Here is a 15,857-nt window from a genome sequence, read left to right as displayed (position 1 = left end):
CATCTCTCTCTCTCTCTCTCTCTCTCTCTCTCTCTCTCTCTCTCTCTCTCTCTCTCACTACTGGATCAAAATGGCTACTGTGATTACCTGACTAAGTCTACTCCATCGTCTGCTATTCACCAGAGTTTTCCACATCTAAGGATTCCTGGTAGATTACTCCCAGTGCACCCACTATTTCTGTAGCTATTTCCTTTAATTTCCAGGATGCTTCCCGTCAGGTTGATTGTCACGTGTACCTGAATACAGTGAAAAGCTTTGTTTACGAGCAGTACAGACAGATCATAGTAAGCCAGGATGTATAGATTGGAGAGACTTAGACAGAGGGCTTGTGCTCGGCAATTAACCCCATTAGTTTCCCTAGCACTTTTTCTCTAGTGATATTCGTTGTATCTATCTCTTTTCTTCTTTTCGCCCCTTGAATGGTTTGTAATTTGGGGCATTTTTTAAATTAGTCTATGATATGATCTTTCTAAACTGTCATTCATATCTATATATTTATATACGTCTGTGTATAAAAAGCTTGTGACTTTCTTCCTTTTGCATGCTATAAGCTTTGATGGCCTTTTGTTAAAAGTACATTAGTAGCCTCTTGTGTATACGATCAGTGACTGACTGCCACAGGAGCCAAATTACACAAAATAAAACTCCGTTCTATGAAGTAGAAAGTGAGCACTGCAGATGCTGGAGATCAGAGTCGAGAGGGTGGTGCTGGAAAAATGCAGCCGGTCAGACAGCATCCGAGGAGCAGGAGAGTTGACATTTCGGGGATAAGCCCTTGATCAGGAATGCACTCTTGACTCCGGTCTATGAAGCCAGGTTGGCTTGGGTTCTAACCTGTCCTACTATAATATAACAATTAAAGCAATGTGCTGAAAAGAAATTTTGGGGGTGGGGGCCTGGTGGCTCAATGGTTAGCACTGTTGCCTCACAGCACCAGGGACCTGGGTTCAATTTCACCCTCTGACTGTGTGGAGTTTGCAAATTCTCCCTGTGTCTGTCTGGGTTTCCTCTGGGTGCTCCAGTTCCCTCCCACTGTCCAAAGATGTGCAAACTTGGTGGATTAGCCATGGTTCTGGATTAGTCGTGCTGGAAAAGCACAACAGTTCAGGCAACATCTGAAGAGCAGTAATTTAGGTTTACAGGGATAGGGTAGGGGGCTGGATTTGCGTGGGATACTCTTCACAGGGTTGGTATGGATTCAGTGGGCCAAATGGATTCTATTCTATTCTATAATTCTAAATAACAAAATGTTTTGCGACCAGTGCAGAGGGGTTCCAAACGTTGATATCCCCCTCCTCACTTGGGTCAAACCAATATTTTTGGTTCCTGAAGAAGGGCCTGTGCCCGAAACGTCGAGTCTCCTGTCCCCTGGATGCTGCCTGACCTGCTGTGCTGTTCCAGCAATAAAGTTTCAACTCAAACCAATATTTCCTACCTCAATCTATGCAGAGATGTTACTAGTTTGTGTACAGGGCTTTGAAATGTCTGCTCCATGCCTCAATATTGGCATCCAGCTCATTTTACAATTTGTTCACCTTGATCTCAGTCCAAACCCAAACTTAACTAATCAAATGTCAACACAAAACAAACTCTGATAAGAAAACACAGAATAACTGATCACATTGAACTGAAGCCAGACGTCCGAAGGAGAGTCGTACCAGACTCGAAACATTAACTCTGTTTCTCTCTCTGCAGATACTGCCAGACCTGCTGAGTTTTTCTAGCATTTTGTGTGCTTCCGTTTTTCAGCATCTGCAGTATTTTGCTTTTATTACAATAGTACTGAAGGCTTGTTGTCCAGAGCTCCCCAGCCCAACTTTTCTAGTACAGTTACAACGCTGGCATCTACCTGACAATGTGGGAAATTGTCCAGGTCTGTCCTGTACAAAAAAAAAGGACAAATCCAACCCAGTCAATTTATTGCCCCATCGGTCTATTCTCAATCATCAGTGAAGTGATGGAAGGGGTTATCAACAGAGCTACCAAGCAGCACCTGCTCAGCAATAACCTGCTCAGTGACGCCCAGTTTGGGTTCCCCTGGGGCCACTCAGCCCCTGACCTCAATACAGCCTTGGGTCAAACAAAAGAGCTGAATTCCAGAGGGGAGGGGAGAATAAACTGAAGCTTTGATTCTTGTTAAACAATAAGTTTCCTTGTCTCGAGCTACTGATTTCCTGTATTTCTCCATTCATTTGCACAGTAGATGCTGATGATGCAACCTGCAACATTGCTAAAAAGTTTGACTTAATGCACACAACTGAATTGATCCCATCGACCTGCTTAATAATTGTTAATAAGCTTCCTTCCACTTTTCCATAAGGCTTGACTATCTCCACACTGTCAGCATTTATATTGTTTAGAGATAATTGACTATAAGCTAAAGAGTTCAAAAAATCTCCAAAGAGCCTAGAGCATTCTATAGTAGGTCAGAATTCTGTTAAATTGGGCCGTGATGGACTCCAGCGTTCTATGTTTCCATCACTTCATTATGATAGGAGGTTTGGATTGAGTTCAATCCAATTACCAGGGGGCACAGGTTGAAGGTGTGGGGTCGGGGGGCCGCAGTTTAAAAGAGATGCGTGAAGCAAGTTTTTCACACAAAAGGTGCCTGGAATGCACTATCAGAGGAGGTGGTGGAAGCAGATACAACAGCAGCATTCAAGAAACCCCTGGACAAATACATGAATAGGAAGGGAATAGAGGGATACAGATCCTGTAAGTGAAGATCGTTTTAGTATGGAAGGGCAAAATGTGTTGGCACGGGCTTGGAGGGCCGAAGGGCCTGTTCTTGTGCTGCATTGTTCTTTTGAGTGGACAGAGAAGATCTGAAATCTTCACTTCATCTGACGAAGGAGCAGCTCTCCGAAAGCTTGTGATTTTAAATAAACCTGTTGGATTGTAACCTGCTGCACTTCTGACTTTATCCACTCAAGTCCAGTACCGGCATCTCTACATATTTACCCTGTAGGGAGAGGCCAGTTACCAGGGGCACAGATTGAAGGGTCATGGCTTGAAATGTTAACTCTGTTTCTCTCTCCACAGATGCTGCCAGACCTGCTGAGTTTCTCCATTCTCTGCTTTTCAGATTTCCAGCATCCGCAGCTCCTCATTTTATTAGAAATTTAATAGGTTTGGGTGAAGGGATACAAAGGACATGACAATAAACCTTTTGACCCAAAGGAACTCTCTGCCCAGTTTGGGGGTTGAGGGAGAATCCCTGAACCCAGTTGCAAGGAACATGGATCTGTACCTAAAGCATTCGAACCTACAAGGCTACAGAACAGGGGTTGGAATGGGGGTGGGGGGAGCTAGTATATTGAGCCAGGACAGACACAATGGGCTGAATAGCCTCTTTCTGTACCGTAACCATTTCATGGGTCAATGGGTCCATCATACCATTGCTCTCTTTCCAATTTGTCCTAATTCCCTTCTTAATCCTCTTAATAAGTAATTCTCCAGTTCCCTTTGGAAAGATCCTGATGAATCTGCTCTCGCTGCCCTTTCAGGCGGTGAGTTCCAGATCCCAATACCTCACGTTCTCCTCATCTCTCTGAATGGCTGTTCTGCAATTGCCTTAAATCTGTCTCCCCTGCTTCATGATCTATCAGCCAGTTTCCCATCATTTGCTCCCTCAGTTTACACCACCTCTTCTAATTCATCCTATCAAAATGAATCATTTTACACTTCCCTCTGTTAAGTTTCAGCTGCCATGTGTCTGCCCATTTTACCATCTGTCTCTATCCTCTTCAGTGGATGAGTGTACCATCTGCAAACATCAAGGCTTTGTAAACCCAAGACCTGGTGGGAGTCTTGGGTTGCAGTGGTAGCATCCTTGCCTCTTAGCCAGAAGCCACAAGGTCAAGTCCAACTTAAAAAATTATTGACTGTGGAAGGAGCAAATGCAACGTGACAAAACAGGTTAACTGTAAGTCTTTCCAATATTTGTGATGATAGGCAGTGAAGTGGGATAGTTTCCCTGGTCAGCCATCCTGCAGTGGGCAATGATAAATCAATATAGTGCATACCCAAGCACTATCATACTGAAACATCGGTCTGATATAGCATGGTGGTTCAGTGGTTAGCACTGCTGCCTCTTCAGGGTTCAATTCCAGTCTTGAATGACTGTGCAAAGGTCACACAGACAGACATTCTCCCAAGTATCTGCATGGGTTTTGGTCCTACAGACCAAAGATGTCCAAGTTAGGGTGGATTGATCACTCTAAAGTGCCATAGTGTCCAGGGATGTGTAAGCTAGGTGGATTAGCCCAGAGAAATGCAGGGTTGCAGGGATAGGATAGGGGAGTGGGTCTGTGTGGGATTCTCTTTGGTGTGGACTTGACGGGCCGATTGGCCTGACTCCATGCTGTAGGGATTCTATAATGGAGCTGTATGGTTATCAGTGCTCTGGAAGGGCATGTTAGTTAAAGAGAAAATGATACCACAGGCCAGGTCATTATCAGCAAGAGCAGTGCTCCAAATACAAACTCTGCAACAAAACAGAAATCGCTGGAGAAACTCAGCAGCTCCTAAACATCTGCAGAGAGAGAAACAGAGTTCACATTTCAGAATCCAGTGACCTTTCTTCAGACCACCTGCACGCTAATAACTCCCCTTCCTTCCCATAAAGCAACAATCAGCACTGTGCTTTATTCTCTGTTCCTTACACAACATCATGTTGATGGTGCCACTGGTCATCTGATTCTGTAAATACGCAAACTTGATGTCCTTCCAGTCCTTCAGTGTCACTGGGTTAGAATCCTGGAACATCCCCCTAATACACTGTGGGTGCATCTATACCATCTGGGCTGTAGCTCACAATCTCGAGGGCAATAAATTGCCAGTGACGTCCAGATCCCTTGAGTGAAGACTATAAAAGAAATGTTTCAGTAGTCGACATTCTCACCTCAAGGAGGCAAGGTCACCAGAGACATAAGCACAAAATCCAGGCCAATACTACCATTACAGCACTGAGGGAGTGCAGCGCTGAGGGAGTGCCGCACTGACGGAGGGTCAGTGCTGAGGGAGTGGCGCACTGACGGAGGGTCAGCGCTGAGGGAGCGCCGCACTGACGGAGGGTCAGCGCTGAGGGAGTGCCGCACTGACGGAGGGTCAGCGCTGAGGGAGCGCCGCATTGACGGAGGGTCAGCGCTGAGGGAGCGCCGCACTGTCAGACGGTCAGCGCTGAGGGAGTGCCGCACACTGTCAGACGGTCAGCGCTGAGGGAGTGCCGCACTCTGAGGGTCAGGCCAGAAGCTTGGTAAGTTACTGTTGAAACACACACATCCCTCTGTGTGAGAAAAAAAAACTCAATCACTATTTAACTTTAACAAATCCATGGTTGTTTCTATTAATTAGCCCAACCTTCCCCAAACACCAATTAATTGTGTGAATGAAATGTACCTCTGTCTCAGGCTGACTGCCAGGTCTACTCATTGCTGCAGAGGGCTGTTGAGACCAAGTCATTGAGTATATTTAAGACAGAAATTGGTAGGTTTTTGATTAATAAGGGGATCAAAGGTTATGGGTAGAAGGAAGGAGAATAGGTATGTGAAATATATCAGCCATAGTTGAATGGCAGAGCAGACTCAATGGGCTGAACGGCCTAATCTGCTCCTTCATCTTATTGTCTCAGCCATCTCCTGCGTGAACGTGTGAGTGACTAAGGTTCCAGTCTATTCTTGTGGCCCCATCCCGATCACAGAAGGTTCAGAAGATATGGTTCGCTGCTCTCCCAGCTCATCCAGTCTACCTTGTCCGGGATTGCTCGTAGGGAGCTCCCTGCCACATCCCTTGTGTGCCAGCCGCACTGACAGTGGGTAGTAGAGGCACCGGGATATGACAGTGGGGGATTGTCAGTGGGGAAGGGGTGTGACAGTGTGGATGGATCAGACCGACGGTGGGATTCGATGTGAGAACGAGGGAGAGATTGCCAATGCTGCAGGCAGTATTTGGAAAGACAAGCTGAAAGACTGCAAGATAATTGGTTTTGGAAAATAGATGATCAATAACTTGTGTTTTCTTTCCCTACTCTTTGGCCTTCATTTCCAATCATCTGTGATACTTATGCCTCTCTCTCTCTCTCTCTCTCTCTCTCTCTCTCTCTCTCTCTCTCTCTCTCTCTCTCCACTCTTACCCACTATTAGACAGAACAATTCAGAGAGTTCAGCACATGGTCCAGGCGAACTCTCCAGTGTGATGCTCAGGGAGTGCTGCACTGTCTGACTACCCTGAGCTCCATCTCTTCTCTCTGATGAATCAAAATGATCCCATGGCCTCTGTTTCAAATAAAGGAGGCAGTTTCTACCTGGTGTTCTGGCCAGTGAAAAGATGACTTGCTGTGCATAAATTGGCTACTTTGTTTCCTATAGTTGATTGGTTTAAGATAGAAGTTGTGACCATCCTGTCTCAGTTATTTGTATCATGAACAGCGACTGGAGAGTAGATAATGTGGTGGGTATGTTGTTGGACGGGTTCTGAGAGACAAGATTTGGAAAGGCAAGGACTGATTAGGGATAGTCAACATGGCCTTGTACATTGTCAAGTCAGGATGGTGAGTGGCTTGTAGGGGTACTTGCAGGGGGTGGCATCTGCTGCCCTTGTCCTTCTAGATGGAAGTGTTCATGGGTTTGGAAAGTGCTGTCTGAGGATGTTTAATGAATTTCTGCACTGCATCTTGTAGATATAGTTGTTTCTGCTATAACGCAGGTTTATTCAACGCAAGTTGGTCATAACACGATTGAAGAGTTTAGACATTATTTGTAGAATGTGAACTTTCCTTACCTGTATTGGCTATAACCCAATTCCGGCCCCGTTGGTTTAAATGTTGTTATTACATAATTTTCTTATAACACAGGATCACACGGGAACGGAACTATCGCGTTATATCAGAACAGTACACACTGCTACTGCTGAGTGTTGGTGGTGAGGGACTGAATGTGGGTGTGGCACTAAGTGGGTTGCTTTATCCTGGATGGTGTCAAGCTTCTTGAGTGTTGTTGGAGCTACCCCCATCCAGGCAAGTGGGGAATATTCCATCACGCTCCTGACTTGTAGAAAGCGAGGACTGCAGATGCTGGAGATCATGGTCGAAAAGTATGGCACTGGAAAAGCACAGCAGGTCAGGCAGCATCCGAGGAGCAGGAGAGTGGACATTTTTGGGCATAAGTCCTTCATCAGGAATGTCACTCCAAAGCCTGTCCACAAGGCACTGCTGATTTGTCCCTTGTGGACAGGTTTTGGGAAGATAGGAGGAAGGTTACAAAGTTTTTATTGTTAAGGAGTTGGAGCCAATAGGTCTCATGAAAAGTTGTAATCTTGTAGGCCCTTTTGCTAAATAATGACATACGCTGGAGGGAGACCTTGCTAGACTGGATCCAAGGATACAGGATTAAATTCCTACTGGAATTTAAATTTAATTAATAAAATCTAAACTAGTCTGTGAGGCTGACCAGGAAATTCTTAAAATCCCATCTAGGTCACTAATGTGCTTTAGGGAAGGAAATCTGCCAACCTTACCTGGTCTGGCCTACATGTGACTCCAGACCCTCAGCGATGTGATTGACTCTTAATTGCCCTCTGGGGCAATTAGGGATGGGTAATAAAGCATGCAGGCTATGAGAACAAATTGTTCAGAAATAATAGAAAAGGAACAAATGCAAGTTGGCAATCCAATCGAGGATTTCAATAATAAATTTTTAAAAATCAAGAGCATCCCACCCAGACTGACCCATCCCTGTAACCCTGCATTTCCCATGGCTAATCCACCTGACCTGCACATCTTTCGATTGTGGGAGGAAACCAGACCACCCGGAGGAAACCCACACAGACACTGGGAGAATGTGCAAACTCCACACAAACAGTCGCCAGAGGCTGGAATCGAGCCCAGGTCCCTGGTGTTGTGAGGCACTAAGCTACCGAAAATGGTCAAATGTACAAACCACTGGGTGGTGTCCAAGAAGGCAGCTCACTAATCTTCACAAGGCTAAAAGGAATGGGTAAGGTTGCTCAGTTCAAGAGCAATTAAGGATGGGCAATAAATGAAGAGAAAATTATTTGGTTGAACAGAGGAACAGGGAGCCAATGAGAAGCCCTCGCTGTTGTGTTCAGAATATGCCTTTGTGAAGTTGCTTCTGATGGTTTTGCGCTCTGAAGGTGCAGGTAGATACAGGTTCTGTCTGACATGATGTTACACTGTATAAATACAAGTCTTTCTTCTCTCCTTTTCACTGATGAATCCTTTCCTTCATCGCCAGCATTGAGACCTCTTGCCTTCAATGATTTAGACTATTGATAACTGCCAAGGATACTGCCATGATTGTCTGAGCTATTTATGAGGAATTAATGAGAGAGAGAGAGACTGGATAATGGAATGCAAGGTTGCTTATGTAAACTTTTTTTTAATATTGAAATCCTTGACTGGATTACCAGTTGTTCTCCTTCTTCTCTTTCTATGATTTCTGATTTAATTTGTTCTTGCAGCCTGGATATTAAGAGAACACCACAATTTGATTTATGGTTAATTCTCACTGAGGAATAATGACTAATATTTAATTTCGCGTCCGCTTCCTCCGCAATCTTGGTCCTGTGAAGGAGTTGACTTCTTGCTGAGGTAATGTCTCACACGTTGCTTCAGAGAATTGAGAAGCTGTGGTTGCTGTCCCTGGAGCAGAGAGGGATAAGTGACATCGAACAGAGTCATAGAGATGTACTTCACGGAAACAGACCCTTCGGTCCAACCCATCCATGTTGACCAGATAACCCAACCCAATCTAGTCCCGCCTGCCAGCACCCGGCCCATCCCCCCAAACCCTTCCTATTCACATACCCATCCAAATGCCTTTTAAATGTTGCAATTGTACCAGCCTCCACCACTTCCTCTGGCAGCTCATTCTATACATGTTCCACCCTCTGCGTGAAAACGTTGCCCCTTAGGTCTCTTTTATATCTTTCCCCTCTCACCCTAAACCTATGCCCTCTAGTTCTGGACTCCCCGACCCCAGGGAAAAGACTTTGTCTATTTATACCTCTATGTAAACCTCTATAAGGTCACCCCTCAGCCTCTGATGCTCCAGGGAAAACAGCCCCAGCCTGTTCAGCCTCTCCCTATAGCTCAAATCCTCCAACCCTGGCAAAGTCCTTGTAAATCTTTTCTAAATCCTTTCAAGTTTCACAACATCCCTCCGATAGGAAGGAGACTAGAATTGCACGCAATATTCCAACAGTGGTCTAACCAATGTCCTGTACAGCCACAGCATGACCTCCCAACTCCTGTACTCGGGGTGTTTTTGATAAAGGAAGTAGGAAGTGAGCCTCTGGCAAGTGTTGTCAAACGGAGGTTATAGATTTACGATTGCTGAGAAGATGGACGTGTCACCCATGTTTTTCATCTTCGGGGTGGCTCAGTGGATTGCACTGCTGCCTCACAGCACCAGGGACCTGGGTTCGATTCCACCCTCTGGCAACGGTCAGTGTGGCGTTTGCACATTCTCCCGGTGTCTGTGTGGGTTTCCCCTGATGTTCCTGTCTCCTCCCGCAGTTCAAAGATGTGCAGGTTAGGGTGGATTGGCCATGGCAAATGCAGGGAGACAGGGGTAGGGTTGGGAGGGGTGGGATGTTCTTCAGAGGGTTGGTGTGGATTCGATGGGCCAAATGGCCAGCTTCCACCCTGTAGGGTTTCTCTGGTCAATGATCTTGCACTCATCAGTACATGCTGAATTCCAAAAGATCGCAACAATTTATACCACAGGAGGAAAGGCTACCAGTTGGTTGTCAAGTCAACTCTGATCGTGTTGGTGTGGAGAGAGAAACAGGCAATCTATACATTTATGAAGTTCCCCAACAATCCGAGTCTTAAGAAAGAAACACTGACAATGTGAGGGAAAACCTTTTAATGCAGCAAATGGTTAGGGTCTGGAGTGTACTGTCTGAGGGGGAGGCAGATTCACTTGAGGGGTTAGGGGCTGGAGCGTACTGTCAGAGAGAGTGGGGGTAGGGGGAGGTTCACTTGAGGTCTGGAATATAATGTCTGAGAGTGTCGGGGGAGGCAGGTTCACTCGGGTCTTTTAAACAGAGAATTAGGGTTGTTATCTGAAAAAGGAAGAATTAGTAGGGGTGACAGTCCAAGGTGGGTAGTACTATTGTGACTCACTCAGTGCAGCAACAGTTCTCTGAGACCATTTCCACTCCTCTCTGAACAGCCTAACTAATGCTCCCTTGCCCTGAACAGGGGAATTATATTTTCTAATCAACCTGTTCAGCGATACCATTACCCACCTCTGGAGTAGGTGGGCCTCCGGGCTCACATAGAGACACTACCACTGTGTCACAAAAGCCCCTGACTCGACAATGTTTTATTTTTCTCTATTCATCCTTTAATCATCTTTAACATTTTCATGTCTATTCAGTCCAAATGCGGCTCATTGTCAAATTCTGTTTCACAATCTCTTTCTTTAGTGCACTATATGTGTGTTTTTTTTTTGGGATAGAATAGAATCCCTACAGTGCGGAAGCAGGCCTTTCAGCCCAACACTGACTCTCTGAAGCACATCCCACCCAGACTCACCCCCCGCCACCCTATCCCTTGTAACCCTGCATTTCCCATGGCTGATCCACCTAACCTGCACATCTTTGGACTCTGGGAGGAAGCTGATGTACCCAAAGGAAATTCACGCAGAGGCAGGGAGAACATGCAAACTCTATACAGTCGCCTGAGGGTGGAATCAACCGCAGGACCCTGGCACTTGAGGCTGCAGTGCTAACCACTGAGCCACCGTGCTGTCTATAGCTGCTGTTCTCTACTTGAGAAAGCACAAACGTGGGGAAGGTAATCATCATCACATCTGAACACTTTTAGCCTGACTGGATTTGTGTTAAGTGATAAATGCCTGCATTTTTTGCTTTGGTTTCATTGCATTTGACTCTTGATGCCTGCATCAGAGACATGGACGGGAACATTCCCACCCTCCAGCCCAGTAAATCACTGGTAGAGTTAAGTTTGAATTTTCACCAAGGAATTTGATCTCTATGGCAATAATGCTGATGCTGGTCAAATGCACTCTGCTAGGACTGCATCCAAGCACTCAGTTTTGGAAATGGATTTTAATCAGTGGTGAGAGTGGTTGCCATAGGAAACCACAAGAGCTACTTAATTCAGAAGACTGCAGTGAATACAAATTGAGAAAAATGGAAACAGAGGCTTTAAAGTGAATACTGAGGAAGTGATTGCCAAATGTTTTGAGTAAAGCAACCAAACAATCACCTTATTCCTGAACAAGTGACAAAATGCTTCATTTTCTTGAGGTTTTTTTGGTAAGGGCCACGCAATTTTTGTTTTATCTGCATAAACATTTCTCTAGCGCTCTCCAGGAGTTGGTTCCTAGAAAAGAGAGGAAGAACCTACATTGATGTAGCACCTTTCACAGCCTCAGAACATTCCCAAGCATATTTTGGCCCAATAAAGGTAGTGACTGTCATAATTAGGGATTAAGATTTAGATTTTATTGTCACATATAGTACAAGTGATAATACGGGACAGGGATACAGGAGTACAGTGCAAGTGTACAAAGTCGCCATTTCCAGTGCCATCTTAGGTACAAGGTACCAGGGCACAAAATCTTAGTTCTTTATTTTTCTATTTGCATCTAAGTTAGAAGTACGACATTACAGTTTTTCTCAGTATAAATTAGTAAATAAATTAATAAAGATATGTTCAAAATCACAGTTCATCTTTAGCCATAGGCCTGCAGTGGGCTTTCCCCATGAGGGTTCGATCTCTCTAAGAAACACAGCAACCAATTTACACACAGCAAGCTCCATCAAACAGCAATGCCGAGATATTTAGTCCCTGACTGTGGAATAACCATTGACCAAAACATTGGGAATACCTGTGAACATATGCACATACAAATTTGAGTAGAACTAGGTAACTTGAGCTTGCTCTGCCACTCAATAAGAGATTAGCTGGTCTGATTTCTCCACATTGCTGCCTACCCTTGATAACCATGATGTGGAGGTGCCAGTGTTGGACTGGGGTGGACAAAATCAGAAGTTACACGACACCAGGCAATAGTTCATCAGGTTTATTTGCGATCACAAGCTTTCGGAGCACTGCTGTTTTGTCAAGTGAGCTCACCTTTGTGAATTTCCCCTGGGAATGTGTCAATATTTGACAGTGGTCCCTGTCCAAATGCTGCAAGACCTGGACAATATCCAGGCTTGGAGTGAGAATTGGAAAGTAACATTTGCTCCTCACAAGTGCCAGGCAATGACCATTTGTAATAAGAGACAATCTAACCAATGCCTCTTGCCATCCAATGGCATGACTGAATCTCCTGCTATCAATCACCTGGGGGTTACCATTGAACAGATACTGAACTGGAATCACCATATAAACACAGTGGCCACAAGATCAGGTCAGAGGCTGGGAATAATGCGGCGAGTAGCTCACCTCCTGACTCCCTAAAGCTTGTCCATCACCTACGAGGCACAAGGCAGGAGTGTGATGGAAGACTCTCCACTTGCCTGGAGTTCCATCAACACTCGAGAAGCTTAACACTATCCAGGAAAAGCAGCCCACTTGATTGGCACCACATCCACAAGCATCCACTCCCTTCAACAGCAATAGTGTGCACCATCTATAAGGCAGACTGCAGCAACTCACCAAGCATTCGCTGACAGCATCTTCCCAACCTATTGATTGAAACCTGAGGGATCTTGACAGCTTCAATGTACAGAGAATGTAGGTCTTGGAATCACTTTAAAAATCAGCTGTCACCCAGTTATAACAGAATTGAGGCAAATTTGTTTACCCTCAAGAGGTTCATGACTCTTTGCAAATCTCTTTATAGAATAGAATCCTTATAGGCCATTCAGTCCATACTGACCCTCTGAAAACCATCTCATCCAGACCCCCCCCCAATCCCTGCATTTCCCATGGCTAGCCCACAAATCCCTGGACCTGTGGGCAATTTGGTCTGACCTGCGCATCTTTGGACTGTGGGAGGAAACCGGAGCACCCGGAGGAAACCCACGCAGACACGGGGAGAATGTGCAAACTCCACACAGGCAGTCACCCGATGGTAGAATTGAACCTGGGTCCCTGGTGCTGTGAGGCAACAGTGCTAGCCACTGTACCACCCCAGACAGCCTGACGGGGGAGGAATATTGTTTATTGCTGAACACCAAAATGGAGCCATTATTCCTGGCCGACCTAGGCTTTTTTCCTTCTCATCACCAAGTCACCATGACTTTTTTTTTGTTCTATCAGCCACCACCAGTAAATCGCTCATTTAACCAATTGAATATTTACAAGCAAAGCCCATTAAGGGGAATGCAGACCATCAGAAGGTGAGGAGGAGGTAGGGAGAGTGGGAGAGAGCTAAATCAAAATGGAGTCAGAGGTGGTGATAAAGCACACCTGTCTCTACAGGCATCGAGGGCATTGATGGCCGCCATATGCTCCCTCTCCAAGGACCCTCGGGCACGGATATAACCATGGAATAAGGGTGGACAGTCAGCAGAGATGACCTCCCTCCACAGCCTGTCACCTGCTCTATTTATAGCCAGCCTGGACAGGCCCAGGGGCAGACCCATGAGGAGTTCCTCCAATCTGCCCATACCCCTCTGCACCAGGTGCCCAACAATCAGGTGCATGGAGCTGAAGTGCAGCCAAAAACACAACAAAAGTGTTTTCAAATAACTAAAAAGGGTGTGCAATCACCCTTTGCTTTTTTTTTAAACCTTTTATATTCGGAAATGTCATCACACATGATTGAACTGTGTTTTTTCTCCTCACCACCAAATCACCATGACTTCTTAATATATATTAACTGCTATCTGTTTCTGCTTTACCAATTTGTTCTAATCGACCTGTTCAGAAATGTTATTGTGCACCCCTGGAGCAGTGGGATTCGAGTCTCGGTCTCTCGCTCTAGGTGTAGGAACACTACCTCCACACCACAAGAGGGCCCTCTGGGTCTGCTTTACAAAGGGCTTAGGTGATGAGTTCCAGTTGAGCAAACCATTGCCTGTTGCCAGGGAGATTCCCATGAGCCTTGTAGGAGTTATCACAGAGGTGTAAGTAGAGTCTTTATTAATATTAAGGCACAGTTAGTTACATTCTTGTAAGGTGCAAGGGTGAAAGAGATGTACAAGGATGGGGATATGAGGTTAAACTCAGATTAGTCACAATCTTATTGAATAGTGGAGCAGGCCCATGGGACTGAGTGGCCCAGTCCTGTACTTTGTTCATATGTAGACCCTCTATCACCTAGAAGGACAAGGGCAACAGATACATGGGGACACCACCCCCTGCAGTTTCCCCTCCAAGTCACTCACCATCCTGATATTGCCATTCCTTCACTGTCACTGGGTCAAAATCCTGGAATTCCATCCCTAAAGGCATTGTGGGTCAACCCACAGCACACAGACTGCAGGAGTTCAAGAAGGCAGCTCACCCCTACCTTCTCAAGGGGCAACCACGGATGGACAATAAACACTTGTCCAGCCAGCAATACCCACAATTTGTGAACAAATAGACTTATTTTAAAAATGTAAAATTTGCAAGCATGCTTCCTGGGGTTGGATTAGTAATTGCAAGAGGTTTAATTGGAAATGTAATAATATTTGCACAAATTGACTCTCACCTGGTGTCAATTATCACAGGCAATCCTCCCATCAGGTGTGTACCTATATAAGGAGGCATTCCTCTGACAGGACATAGCAACAGGAATAGTCCCTTGAGCCTGTTCTGCCTTTGAATGAGGTCATGGCTGATCTGTGACCTAACTCCCTACTCCTGCCTTTTGCTCATATCCATTAAGATCTTCACTTATCAAAACGTTACCGATCACAGATTTAAGATTAACATCTGATCTCATGACAACTGCTCAGAGTTCGCAATCTCTACAATCTTTTGTGTGTTGAAATCCTTCCTGAAACGACCAGGATTGCAGGGATTTGTGTGTCATTACATCCAGACAGGAACTGCTTTTTAAAAATGTATCAATATTTTCAGAACTTCCTTCCTGGATTGTATCAATATATGGATGGTTTTCCCCCATGAGCTTTTATAAACATTTTCAGAAATCTCTCCTGTAGTATACATTTCCTTTCAAGATTTTATTGATATTGGCTTCAATGACCTTGAGGTTTTGTTTAATATTTGCAGAAATTCTTGCTTGGGATCGTATCATAATTTGCAGGACTTTCCTTGCAGACTGTGGTAAAATCAAACCCACAAGCTCAAACCTTGTCTGTAAGATGATGGTAGCATAGGGGAAGTGTATTAGTCCTGTGAATTCGACTGTTTTGATTGGTGCCAGAGAGATATTAGTTTGAATCCCACATTTACTTTTGAGGGAATATAATTTTGGGTGGCATAGTGGTTCAGTGATTAGCACTGCTGCCTCTCAGCGCCAGGGATCCGAGTTCAATTCCTGCCTTGGGCGACTGTGTGGAGTTTGCACATTCTCCCTGTGTCTGTGTGGGTTTCCTACGGGTGCTCCGGTTTCCTCCCACAATCTAAAAGATGTGCAGGTCAGGTGAATTGGCCATGCTAAATTGCCCATAGAATTAGATGCATTAGTCAGGGGTAAATATAGGGTAGGTGAATGGGCCTGGGTGGGTTACTTTTCGGAGGGTCAGTGTGGACTTGTTGGGCTGGCGGGCCTGTTTCCATACTGTAGGAAATCTAATCTAATAAACGCAAATTCAAAAACAATTGGAATTATACAATTAGTCATGAGAATGATGAGTAGTATTATTTATTGTGTAGGAGAAAGTGAGGACTGCAGATGCAGGAGATCAGAGCTGAAAATGTGTTGCTGGAAAAGTGCAGCAGGTCAGGCAGCATCCAAGGA

This window comes from Chiloscyllium plagiosum, chromosome 6, assembly GCF_004010195.1.
Source record: "Chiloscyllium plagiosum isolate BGI_BamShark_2017 chromosome 6, ASM401019v2, whole genome shotgun sequence".
NCBI classification, from domain to species: Eukaryota; Metazoa; Chordata; class Chondrichthyes; order Orectolobiformes; family Hemiscylliidae; genus Chiloscyllium; species Chiloscyllium plagiosum.
Note: the sequence above shows the minus strand (reverse complement) of the source record.